This window comes from Henckelia pumila, chromosome 2 (assembly GCF_033568475.1).
Source record: "Henckelia pumila isolate YLH828 chromosome 2, ASM3356847v2, whole genome shotgun sequence".
Taxonomy (NCBI): Eukaryota; Viridiplantae; Streptophyta; class Magnoliopsida; order Lamiales; family Gesneriaceae; genus Henckelia; species Henckelia pumila.
The window spans coordinates 82,239,748-82,251,705 of NC_133121.1; positions in this window are offsets into that span (position 1 = coordinate 82,239,748).

Consider the following 11,958-nt stretch of genomic DNA (forward strand, 5'->3'; position numbering starts at 1 on the left):
TGATACAACCATATCGAAGAACTTAAAAGTAACCATTATACAGCTAGGCAAATCCTGCTGTATAAAATCCCCTGAAAAGCTCCGGCTTCCTAGTCCTGCCTCGAACTACCGGCTCCGTCCATCCTGCGACCTGCCCGTGGAATAGGGTGTCAAAGATAACAACTAGGACGTGAGCACTAACGCCCAGTACATAGACATGAGTAAACATATGTATATGACGCATGCAACATGATGACTGGTAAATGGTCACTGAAAAGTCATGCTCAGTACCGGCGCCACATGAGTGCTGCCACCGCACGGATCAACCTCTGGGTGCAACCACACTTGTCTAATACACCAGAGTAGTCAGACATACATGTCCCCGCCATCGCGGTACTCTCAGTGATAGACTATCGAGTATAGAGCTGAGCGGCTCTATAATCCGGTATAACAAGGTATAGGCTCAACGTGTATGTGCACATGATATATGAATATAGAAAACGGTAAAACATACATCATGCCACATAATAATGCCAAATAAATGCAACATATAAACATGTATACTCGCTGGCAATCTCAGTCAATGTGTATGTACCTAACACCGAAGTCTGAACTAAGCTGGAAAAAGACAACTCCTAGCTGTCCTAGGTCAACTCCCAACCCGACCTGGTCTCAAGCTTGACCCGAACTGGTCTCTTGGTCCGACCCCGAGCTCTTCATTCCCGAGCTATTCCTTCCCGAATTCCCGAGCTCCCGAGCTTCTCTTTTCTGGGCAAAGATATGAAGTGAGATGGAAGTGATGTGAAAAATAACTGAATCCCCAGCTCCTATTTATAGACAAATATTTGGGGTGATCGGGATTCTTGAGCTGACGTTGAGACGTCCGAGCTCCTATAAGCACGCCACGTATCAGATGCTTGAGCTGAGTCACTACCATTATTGACAGCTCATGCTTAGGCACCAACTGTCATTCATGCAAGCGTCCACACACCTGCCGGCCTGTCCTTGAGGGTTTGGGCTTCCCTATTAGCAGTTCGGGATTCCCTAGCAACAGGTCGGGATTCCTTAGCAGCAGGTCGGGATTCCTTAATAGCAGTTCGGGATTCCCTAGCAGCTTTTCAAACTTCCTTAGTAACGAAATTCCCTAACAGGCTAACAGCAGAATTCCCTGGCCGTAGAATCCCTAGCAAGAGAATTCCCTAGCTAAAGAATCCCTAGCTATATAATCCCTAGCAGCAGATTCCCTAGCTGCTCATGTTTCCCTAGCTGCTCATATTCCCTAGCTATATAATCCCTAGCAGCAGATTCCCTAGCTGCTCATGTTTCCCTAGCTGCTCATATTCCCTAGCTACAGTTCAGCACCTCAACAGTTCACCAGTTTCGACTGGACCCTTAATCATGATTATCATATTATTATCTTAAAATGCAATATGGGTTACTACATTCTCCCCACCTTTAGATATTTCGTCCGCGAAATAAAATCTAAAGACAAATTAAGATAACAATATGAAACAAAAAACCATGTCTTATTACAATAACGGTAATTACATCTTTACATGGTAATTAAAAGTACAAAGCAAACAACTCAGGATATTCTGCTTGCATATAGCTCTCGGTTTCCCAAGTTGCTTCTTCAATTCCTCGGCGCTGCCATTGTACCATTACAAGTGGTATAGTCTTGTTCCGAAGAACTTTCTCCTTCCTATCTAGGATACGGAGTGGTCGTTCAACATACGACAGATCTGACTCTAGCTGAACTTCAGAAGACTGAATCACATGTGATTCATCAGCTATGTACTGTCGAAGTAACGACACATGAAAAACATTATGTATACTGGAAAGAGATGGCGGTAACGCCAAACTATAAGCAACATCTCTGATCTTCTCCAGTATCTGGAAAGGTCCAATGAAACGAGGTGACAACTTGTCTTTCACACCGAATCTCATCACCTTCCTGAAAGGTGATACTCGCAAGAACACATATTCACCAGGCTCAAACTGCAATGGCCTGCGATGAATATTAGCATAACTGGCTTGTCTATCTTGAGCAGTTTTGATTCTCCGCTTGATCAAATCTACCTTGTCTACAATCTGCTGCACCAATTCAGGACCCTCGACTTGTCATTCTCCTACTTCATTCCAGAATAACGGAGTATGACACCGTCGACCATACAATGCCTCGAAAGGTTCCATATCAATACTACGATGATAACTGTTATTGTAAGCAAATTCGATCAAAGGTAACTGATCCTACCAAGATAAACCAAAGTCCATGACAGAAGAACGTAGCATATCCTCCAATGTACGAATCGTCCGTTCTGACTGCCCGTCAGTCTTCGGATGATATGCAGTACTTAAACTCAGAGTGGTACCCAACGCCTGCTGAAAACTACCCCAGAAATGTGAGGTAAATCGCGGGTCTCTATCACTGACTATGCTCACTGGAATCCCATGTAATCGCACTATCTCCTGGATATATAAGCATGCCATGCAATCATAAGAATACTCCCGGTTATAAGGAAAGAAATGTGCTGATTTTGTCAGACGGTCAACAACGACCCAGATAGCATCACACTGACGTGACGTCATAGGCAAGTGGGTAACAAAATCCTTAGTCATGTGCTCCCACTTCCATTCGGGAATCTCAAGATTCTGCAGTAATCCACCTGGTCGTCAGTGTTTAGCCTTGACCTGTTGACAAACCAAACATCTTGAAACAAATTGATATACACTTCGCTTCATCCCTTTCCACCAGAATCTAGTTCGCAAGTCCTTATACATTTTCATACTTCCAGGATGAACAGATAATCGACTCCTGTGAGCTTGAGAAAGAATATCATTCCTGAGGTCCGCAACATCAGGCACAACCACTCGATTCGATAAGCATAATAAACCATCTGCCTGATAATGGAATCCAGATGTATTAACTTCATTGGCTAGATGTGCCAAACGCTGAGTCTTAACATCAGATATCTGAGCATCTCTGATCCGAGAATACAATGCTGGCTCAGATAGAATAGTATACAATCGAATCTCATTCCTCCCTTTCTTGTTCTTGAGCGTAAAACTCAATGAACAGCACTCTTGAATCATATGAGATACTTCACTAGTCTGAAGTGCAGAAAATCTCACCTGCCGACTCAAGGCATCAGCAGTAAGATTAGCAGAACCTGGATGATATTTGATTTCGCAATCATAATCCTTCAGAAGATCCATCCAGCGTCTCTGTCGCATATTCAACTCTGCCTGAGTGAATAAATACTTCAAACTCTTGTGATCCGTGAATATCTCAAATTTCTCGCCATAAAGATAATGTCTCCAAATCTTGAGAGCAAATACAATGGCGGCTAACTCGAGATCATGTACTGGATAATTATTCTCATGTGTCTTCAACTATCAAGAAGCATAGGCAAAAACATGTCCATGCTATGTCAGAACACATCCTAACCCCTGACCAGAGGCATCAGTATAGACAACATAACCTCCTGATCCAGAAGGTAGAGCTAGCACAGGTGCAATAGTAAGACATCTACGCACACTAGTAGAAAAGTGGGTTTTTACTTCGCCAATTTTTACTTCGGCATTCAATAATTACGAAGTAATATATAACTATCAACTTCGGTAATAATACTAGCGAAGTAAACACATACCTTTTACTTCGGAGTTTAAAAAACACGGGCTTCACTAACAATTTTAAGTAAAATTTTACTTCGGCATATTATATTTAGTGAAGTAATATGATTTAAAAATAATTTTAAATTGAAAAGTTATGAAGTAAAAACATAAATCGAAACCCAGTAGTTTAATCTCCCTTTCACCTTCATTTTTTTCTATCTCCCATAAAAAAAATCCTCCAAACTCCCGATTCCCTTCTTCTTCAACCCTAGCGTCCAGCGGCTGCAGGAGATTATCCCTCGTCTTCCGCCTCAGTGGAGTCGGAGTTTGATGCCAAGGTGTTCCGCCACAACTTGACTAGGAACAAGAACTACAATCGCAAGGGTTTTGGGTAGAAAGAGGAGACTCTCGAGCGAATGGGTCAAGATTATACCCGTATTTCGCAATCGTAAGGTGTTCCCTGAATCGAAGGAAAAGAGTTCAAATCGTGTGTTTGAAGCTGATGCTCGAGGGATGTTTCTCAGCGTGCGAATGCGCTTGGATTCACGCCTTACTTCACACCCTCTTCAGAAAATGGAATAAGGAAAAGAGAAAGAGAAACCCTTCACGCTTCGGCTGATTTCTCTAGGGGGAGAATCGGATTCACCGTCCAGCGCTAGAAAGATGTCCGACCGGTGAGCGCCCCTGCATCTAGCCACGACCCAAAGCCCTAAATCCAATCTCTGAAATTGTAAGTGTTGAGCAGCTTCGGTGTCATTCTTCTGGAGATTATGTGATCTCTAAAATTGTAATCGAATAAATGGTGTGGAGCAAAATCTTGTCTCATGGGTGAGTGTCTTCAATTTATACTATTTCTAGTGTTAACTTACAATTCCTTGAGCGTATAGAAGATTTTTTATGCTCATGATATACACTGATGTCTAGTCAGTTTAGAAATAGGATCCCTTTCGATTATTTGTTTCTGCTCATTAATGGATTTTATGTCTCAAATCTCACATACCAGAATTGCTCCATGGTTTGAAGGATTATGTTTATCTAGCTCAGGCGAGGGTCTCTAACGTTCTGAAAAGTAATGCAGTTGTTCTCTAAATTAATTTTTTTTTTAGTTGTATTTTTGAATTGCTAGTCGAAGTATGTTAGTTAAACTTAAATATATATGTACTGAACTTTCTTAGTTTTTCTTCATTTTTTGAGCATCATTCGGAATCATTTTCAAATAGTATGTAAGTTAAGTTTAAAGTTCGGAATGACTTTCTTGGTTTTGCTAGGGAAATGAAATGGTAGTAGTAGACAGTTTTCTACGAAAATAAATCAAGAACATCATACTCTTTACACCGATTCATGGATGCTTCAAGAGTACAAGGCCTGTTGGTGATATTTTGCGGAGTCAGAGTGACAGATGTTAAGGAATTGAAAGCCTTTGTTCGCACCTTTGGTGGCGATGGAGTTGACAGATTGGAAAGAATGCTTAAAGAGCATACAACTGCACTTCTAAATTGCACCAACATGGCACTGAGGGTGAATCGTGAAATTTTGGAGTTAGTAGCTGGGAGTATGCATTCTGGTGATAGCGTTGACACCGAAGCAAATATTAAGCAGATTGTTGCTATGGACTCGATGGTTAAGTTCTGTATTTAGGCAGGGCAGGCCATCACTTTTGATAATCTTTTAGCAGAAGCTTTTGGTGTTGTGCTTGAAGAAGGCACACCTTTAATATATTCATTGCTAGCAGGTTCTGCTAAGCATTTGCCTTCTGAAATACCTGAAAAGAAAGAAATAAGGAGGATGCAAAGGGTCGCAAACATTGTAAACATAGTTGGTGATCATGATTCCAACAAGTTATGGTTCATGGAGCTTGTTGCCATATTTGTGCAGCATTTATGACTTCTACTATTTGGCACACTACTACCTTCAATGTAGGGATGGGAGGCTTGAGCAAAAATGTTAACTGATTGGCCAGGTCCAAATAATTTCACTGTCCTGATTTGAAAAGCATTATTATATTATAAGATTAAATGCATAAAGTTTTGTTATCTGCCTGTCTCAGTTAACGTTTGAAGTTGTGAGTAGCATTTTTTGCTTGGTGTATGACCGAAGATATGTTCAAATGAATTGTGTGATCTTTATTCTTTGCATGTACATTGAGAATAGTTTTGATTGTTAAATTTGTCCTTTAAATGTCTTTTATCAGGTGCATTTCTGCTGTGACTGTGGGTAGTGAATTTGTCAGACTTGAAAGAGAATATGAACAGAACAGAATCAATCTCTTTCAAATGGCCACGCTGGAAAAATTTTGAATCCTGCAGCACAAAACTATTTATCAATAGAAGCAAACATAAAGTCGGTAATGCAGCTCTTTATTTATCGCTATCTTTATATATATTATATAACACAAAATGATAATATTCTTGAACAGAGTTATTCATGTCCATTATACGAAGATATATGTTTTTTACAGTCTCAACCCACTAACTAATAGTTTACGTCTCCTACATGGATCACACACGCTGCATCATATGTGATATGGTCACTCGTAATGAGTATAGCCATCTGTTTTATTCCATCTTGAGCATATTTCATAGCTAGTGTACTGTTCTGAGTTTTTAGACTAATATGATATTGGGCTGTTTTTATTTAATTATTCTTTGAGAAATTCGAGATCAGTTTTTTAGTTGAAGAATTCAAGAGATACTTCGTTGGATATTTCTGCTTTTCATTGGAGTCAAGATCCTTTTATCAGGTTTGTTTGCTGTGTTTTCTAGTTCCTTGAATTGATTCTAATGTATTATGATCAGCGCACAGAGACTGAAGGTTCTTGTTATCGACAAATGTATGGAGCATGAATCGATCTCGGTCGATGTTCCATTGTTGAATACCTTCAAAAACTCCGATCTGTGTACTTATATGGGAATGGATTATCACAAGAACATGGAGGAGACAGTGATTGATTTCAGGATTCATTCTGAAGTTTCGGACCAAGGAGATGGGCGGATGCTATACAATATTCTTTTAGAAATTTTCAGCGTCAGGGTTCTCACCATTTGCATCTACACGCTTTAGGTATACACACACACACACACACATATATATATATATATATGTGAGATTTTGAAAATATTGAAACTTATAATTAATATAATGTTGCATCTTCGGTTTTGGACTTAATATCTGGATTAGATGTAATTTTGATAGATATCTGTATGTTGGCTATCTCATATTGCTTGCCTCTTCTTAAAAGATTTTATGAATCTCGTGTAATTTAGTATTTTATGTTCTCCCTGGGGGAACAATAACATTATCATGCATTCAGGCTATGTCTCATGGGTGGAAAAGAAGCTCATAATGCAACTGTTAACAACATTCGAGATTTGGCAAAAGCCTTTTCAAACTACAACGATGAAGTACTGGTATGGTAATAAACCACAATATTTTGACAGTTTACAATGCCATTAACAATGATATTTCTGCAGATTTGAAGCATTTATGAATGGTATTTTTTCTCATTTCTAACTCCAGGCAAAGAGGGAAGAACTACTGCAACATGCACAAGAAGCTATCGCAGGACTGAAAAAAATGCTGCGTTAGTAAGGTGGTTAAGGGTATACCTCCCATAATTTCATAATATGTACTTATTTAATGTTGACAAGTACTATGTGACTGGGACCATTCTTGTTTGTGAAATTCCAAACTGGTTCATTGCACATATTAAATTTACCTTGAAGCAAGCCATTAAGGTACTCGAAACTGCACAAAAAGACACAAGCACTCTATGATCTAGCATAAAACTTTTGTTGTTGGCTCCATTCATATGCTTTCAGAGGCCTCCTATAAAAAACTTCAACTAGTCATTTCTGGACAAATTCCTGTTCTTTGGGTCTGTATGAATTGGTAATGAACGGTCTGCCTTGTAAATGATATATGATGCAGTGAATTAAGTGACATCATTTATATACTTGTAGAATACTTAGTTCACGTCTTTGCACTTTCGATAGATTACCATTTTAATCATTTCTAGGTTTTTTTTTATATGTTCTCAGAATAAACTCTGAAGTTTCCAGTATTCATCACAAACTTCATGGGAAACAATTACCTCTATGTAGTAATAAATCATCAGAAGCAGCAAATGAGATGTCAACAGAGGTAGGATTCTTCTCCCGTTTTGTTTTGTTTTTGTTTTTGTTTTTGTTTTCGTTTTTGTTTTTTTTTTTGAATGGTCTCTTGTCTATTTTTAAGAACAATGTGTGGTCACTGAAATGGTTTCAGAGAGTCTCCACTGCTATTATTTTATGAATCCCGACTCAATCCCATTTGTAGCATAGCTTCCAAATCACTGGCCACAATCTGACAATTCCATTGGTGGAATAAATGGCAAACTAATGACCATGAGCCATTTATAACTATAAAGTAGTGATCCTTGTCTCAACATTGGCCTGATGCCTCTTTCAGTAACTATATATACTCTAGTTCTCATTTGATCATGTTGGTTCTTGAGACTGCTAATTGGTAAACATAAAATCTAAGTTCTAACAACTATTGCATTAATCTGATTACAGTCGCTGCTGTCTCGAGATGACGAGGTTGAACAAATTAAACTTTGTTCACGGTTAGAGGAACTTCTTTTGTGGAAGAAAGTCTTGAAAATTAGGGATTCTCCTATTGCTCATAATCAGAAGGTAACTCTCACCACGCTGTTGCTGTAGACAAATTAAATTGATTACTCTGACACAGTTTGGATCTCAAACCTAGGAAATTCGGTTGCAAGTGCATTTTTGGTATATCTGAACTATAGAATGGAACCTTTTTTTATAAGGAAATAACACAATAATTCTTTGATAGCTTGCAAAAGTTTTGTCCTCGGATCTTGTTGATGGTTTCAAATAATAACTCAAACAACACAGGTCGAATCTTGAAAAAGTTTTGTCCTCGGATCCCTGATGTTCTCATCTTCACTGTGCAGGTTGATAAGCTAAAGGTACTATCAGAATCTCTTGTTAGCTCAGCCTCAAAAGCTGAAAAGCGTATTTCAGACAACAGGTTAGTAGTTGGCCCCAGCTAGGGGTCCGAATGACTTAGCAATTTTTTTCTTCAAATTTATGATATGTTTTTCCCTCTCATTTAACAGCAAGTTGTTTATATATTTTTATAGAGAGTAACTTCATAGCTATGCTGATAAAAACTTTTTACCTTTCATCTCAGATTGAACTGTTACTTTCTCAAGGAGTTAAGCGTGTATTATATCCTATTTATTGTGTATGCAGAACACAGAAAGAAGAAGCTCTTAAATTTCGTGTAACCAAAACCAGTGAAGTTTGAGCATGGAATAAATGATCATGAGCATCTATTTTGTGTACTTAATTCAAAACCAATGCATGGTTATGCAGAAACTCTGTCAATCAATATTCATGGTGGGAAATAAAATTCAGAAAAATAGATGATATTGATAAGATCCATAAGAAATTTGGTTTTATGCAGACACATTTTCTGTATTTTCATGTTTGGAATTATTTGTAAATATAGACTTGGTGACATGTATTTTGGATGCATTTTTGGAGGTTTTGTGGGCAGTTTTGAAGCGGTTTTGAGTACTGTTTTTGGGCTTTTTGAGGGTTGTTTCGGGCCGTTTGGGTCTGAATTCCGGAGTACTGTATTTAGATTTGGTGGCTTGTATTTTGGATGCATTTGTAGAGGTTTTGTGGGATGTTTCGGCGCGGTTTTGAGGCTGTTATGGGGCTTTTTTGAGGAGGGGTTGTTTCGGGGCCGTTTGCTGCTAATATTTTTCGAGGTTCCATTCCTTGTGTTCTTGGCAAGTTCTTGGATTGATCTTAAAATTACAGCTCACTCGTGTATAGAACTCACATAACTCGAACTCACTTAAAGTTATATGTTTTTATGGAATATAATCTGCAATGACAGCAAACATTATTTTATGCAGATTCTTTGTTTGCTAAATAGGTTGCTGCTTCTTCTTTGTTTTAGATGTCAGTTTGCAACTCTCCCTTATTTGGAACATAATATGCAACTTTGCTTGTCCAATTCTTTGTTTTCTACATAGGTTGCTCTGCTTATTCTTTGTTTTAGATTTCAGTTTGCAACTCTGCCTTGTTGGTTTACCGTGACTTTCCTATCTTTTTTTGAATTTCAGTTTGCAGGATGCGTCAAGAATCATTGTTACAGTCAAGATCAATTTGATAAAGTTAGAAGTGAATGAAGTGAATTTGTCTACTCGTATGTAGGTTCTTAAATATGTCATGCACATTGGGATAATACTTTATTTTGTCTATGTGTACATGTTTAGTTTTGTGGAAATACGTGTGGATATATGCATAATTTTGGGTTATTGTGGTGGATGAACTTGTGAATTTATGAATGTATCGTTTTGGGATGGATTTATTAATATTATTAGTGTATTAGAAAAATGTGTTTTTACTTTATTAAAATTAAATGGTGAAGTAGAAGAATGTATTTTACTTCGGTAATATTAGAAAAATGTGTTTTTACTTCATTTTACTTTGGTAATATATGTTTTTACTTCATTAAAATTATGAAAGTAACATCTATTCTATTACTTCGGCAATTTCATTAATCATTGAAGTAGAAAAATGCATTTTACTTCGGTAATATATGAAATTAACGCAGTAAAATGATTGTTTTTACTTCGTCAAATTCATTAATTGACGAAGTACAAGCATATTTTTTACTTCGCAAACTTGTGAAATTAGCGAAGTAAAAAATATGTTTTTACTTCGGCACCGGTCCAATTTTGAACCGATTTTGGCTCTATGAATCGACCAAAGACTTTGGTAATTTAAGGGATACGACTTCGAATATACAGCGAAGTAAAATATACCCTATTACTTCACGTGACACTACTTCGGTAATTATCTACCTACGACTTCGGTTAATAACCGAAGTCTTTGGCGATTTTTCTACTAGTGGCAGCTCGTGAAATGACTCCTCACAATCCAAGGACCATATGAAGAAAACATCTTTCCGAGTAAGCTGAGTCAAAGGCCTGGCCAACTGTGCAAAATTCTCGATGAACCGACGGTAATATCTAGCTAGACCTAAGAAACTACGAATCTCAGCAACCGTCGTCGGACGAGACCAGTTCAGCACTGCCTCTATCTTACTAGGATCAACAGATATTCCTTCACTAGAAATCACATGACCGAGAAACACTACCCGATCAAGCCAGAATTCACACTTGCTCAATTTCGCATACAACTGCTTATCTCATAACGTCTGCAACACAATCCTCAGATGTTGTGCATGCTCATCCTTGTCATGAGAATAGACAAGAATATCATCAATGAAGACAATGACAAATCTATCCAGATATTCTAGAAATACCTGATTCATCAGATTCATAAAGACTGCCGGTGCATTCGTCAAACCGAATGGCATCACAAGAAATTCATAATGCCCGTATCTGGTTTTGAAAGCAGTCGTAGAAATATCTGAGTCTCGTACCCGCATCTGGTGGTATCCCGATCTCAGATCTATCTTGGAGTAAACAGAAGTACCCTGTAATTGATAGAACAAATCATCAATTCGTGGCAAAGGATACTTATTCTTGATGGTGACACGATTCAGCTGCCTGTAATCAATACATAATCGCATCAATCCATCCTTCTTCTTGACAAACAAAACAGGTGCTCCCCACAGAGAAATACTCGGACGAATATATCACTTATCAAGCAGATCCTGCAACTGCTGTTTCAATTCTCTCATCTCTGACGGTGCTAGACGATAAGGTTCTCGGGATATAGGCGTAGTTCGTGGTACTAGATCAATACCAAATTCAACCTCTCGAACCGGAGGAAAACCAGGAATCTCATCAGGGAATACATAAGAAAACTTGCTGACAACCGGTATCTGATCGATACCCGGACTACTCGTGGACATATCAACTGCATAAATGAGGTATCCCTCCCCACCTGACTCCAAGACATGACATGCCTTCAGAGCCGATACAAGTGGCATCGGAGGTCGCGCACACTCACCATAAAAGTACCAGCTATCACCCTCATCCGGATGAAACTGTACCAGACGCTGATAACAATCCACAGTAGCGTGATGCAAAGTCAGCATATCTATTCCAAAAATACAATCAAAATCTGCAATCGCTAATATCATCAGATTAGCCGATAACACATTACCCTCAAACTCTAGAAGGCAACCCATCACTAGACGCTTAGTTACTACCTCCTGCTCCAGCGGAGTAGATACAACTAAATCCATATCTAATGATACATAAGGTAATCTATGTCTCTTAACAAAATGACTAGAAATAAAGGAATGCGACACTCCAGTATCAATTAAGACAAGTGCAGGAATACCACATAACAGAAAGGTACCTGCCAA